Here is a 2,459-nt window from a genome sequence, read left to right on the forward strand (position 1 = left end):
AAACCTTTAAAAAAATCTCAAGTATGGACAAAAATGTATTCGTATACTTTTATACAAAAATGCTTAACATCTGTATATTTTGTTTTTTAAAATAAGGTTGTTCAATTAAAAAAAAAAAAAAAAAAAAAAGATGTTCCTAACCTCGAGTTTTACTAAGCAGGGCATTTGTTCTTAACCTTTAGATGTTAAGAGAATTGCACAAATCTAAAACTCAGAGAAGAGGGGATTTTGAGACCCATAAATCTCCATTTGTTGTTTTGAGCACTGCAGCGTTGACCCCTTATTTCTCCCTCACTAGAGAACCAGCAGAGCCAGTGTGAATAGCTCTGGGCTCTTTATTGCTGTAGCAGTCTTTCCTTTTCAGACATTAATTCCCAGGAAGGACTTCGCTTCTCAGTTGACCACTTTCATCATTCATCCTGTGACCAGCAATTAACATTCATTGTGAAGTCACAAGGCTCTTAATCCCCTCAATCTTTTATTGAACAAGTATCTCTTGTCAGCAAGAGCCCCAGACCTGGTGATCAACATCTAACATATATGGTGTTTTATTTACAATAATTTATTTTTAAATCATTTATTTTATATCTTTTATAACACACACACACAAACACACACTCACACATACACACACATCCTTACCTAAATCTAGTGGTCGGAGCTATAATGCTACTTCAATATTTTTTTTTTAAGTCGGTTTTATTTTTTGGTTTTCCACTCCAATAATTTATTCTGGTCTGAGTTATTAATGCATGTCAAATAATTTTAATTAGCTTCAACTTACACAGTAAAAAATACTGAAACTTCCAAATAATGTTAACCTGTACATTTGCATGGAGCATTCTTAGAAGAGAACTGTGTAATAAACTCTTATGAAAATCTGCCATATTACAGTACACAGAAGTATCTCTTATTGTTTAGATCTTGACAATTTATTGTGTATGTGGCTTTGCTAATGAACACTTTGTAGGCAGGAAACTCAGGTCTAGAAAATTTTCTAGCCCCACCTCTGGAGTGTGAGAAGAATTCAGGATATTTTATATATTCCACACCTTTCTTTTTTATGATATGTGCATCCCTGGCTCTAAGGTGACAAAGTGCTCCAAAACAAAAACTAAGACACATTTTGGGTAAGAAAAACATAGTGTGTGAAATGAAAATTCTGTTGTTTTAAAAATAAAAAAGAAGACAGAGGCATAGCAACATGGTATTGTTGGTGTTCTGGGTCTGTGCTGACTTCCCTTCCAGTGGCAACAGCATCAGTGTCCACTGATCACGTTTGGGTAGTTGCCCAAGATGCCGAACATCAAAACCTTTAGCAGGGGTGCGCACCAGGACTTATCCCAGAAAAGTGCGGACCATCTGGCCCTGGTGGTGTCTAAGGAATTCAGCATCCAGGAGACCTGTGTGGAAACTGGGGAAAGTGTTCATGGAGAGGATGTCTACATTGTTCAGAGTGGGTGTGGGGAGACAAATGACAATCTAATGGAGCTTTTGATCATGATTAATGCTTGCAGGATTGCTTCAGCCAGCCGAGTTACTGCAGCCATTCCATGCTTCCCTCATGCTCACCAAGATAAGGATAAGAGCTGGCTCCAATCTCAGCTTAGCTTGTTGCAAATATGGGATCTATAGTAGGTGTGGATAACATTATCACCATGGATCTACCTGCATCTCAGATTCAGGGTTTCTTTGATAATGCAGTGGATAACTTATATGCAGAGCCAGCTCTCCTAAAGTGGATACAGGAGAATATATCTGAGTGGAGAAACTACTATTTGTCTCAACTGGTACTAGTGGAGCCAAGAGCGTGACCCCCCTGGCAGACAGATTGAATGTGGATTTTGCTTTGATTCCCAAGGAACAGAAGAAGGCCAATGAAGTGGACTGCAGGGTACTAGTAGGAGATGTGAAGGATCGTTTGGCTATACTTGTGGATGACATGGCTGACACTTGTGCCACAATATGCCCTGCTGCTGAGGAGTTTCTCTTAGCTGGCACTACCAGAGTTTATGCTATTTTGACTCACAGAAATTTTTCTGACCCAGCCATTTTTCTCAACAACAGTGCATGCTTTGAATCAATAGAAGTTACCAATACCATACCTCAGGAGGACAAGATGAAACATGGCTCCAAAATACAGGTGATTGGTATCTCTATGATCCTTGCAGGAGCCATCAGGAAAACCCACAATGGAGAATCTGTCTCCTACCTGTTCAGTCAAGTTCCTCTATAATATAATAACTTCTGAAGCATTTTGAAATAAAGCCAACCCATCCATTGTTTTCTTTGGTATTGTTGAGTTCAGCAGAAGAGTCGTCTTGCTTCAGTATAGCTTTCTACAACTCACATTAGCTATATTCGAATTTATCCTATACTGGAGAAAGACAGATTGCTATTAACTGCTAGGATGCCCTACCTGTGTTGTTGCATCCTGGCTTTTTTGGTTATCTTGTGAG

The 2,459-nt window shown here is 38.9% G+C and overlaps 1 pseudogene across 1 annotated transcript; it reads left to right on the plus strand.

Annotated features, from left to right (window-relative positions):
* Window positions 1–1,296: 1,296 nt before the first annotated feature.
* Window positions 1,297–2,236, plus strand: LOC308437794 (ribose-phosphate pyrophosphokinase 1-like; annotated as a pseudogene). The gene has a single exon. The product of its transcript is annotated as a ribose-phosphate pyrophosphokinase 1-like (transcript).
* Window positions 2,237–2,459: the final 223 nt, after the last annotated feature.

The sequence above is a fragment of the Micromys minutus genome, assembly GCF_963924665.1.
Source record: "Micromys minutus genome assembly, chromosome: 27".
NCBI classification, from domain to species: Eukaryota; Metazoa; Chordata; class Mammalia; order Rodentia; family Muridae; genus Micromys; species Micromys minutus.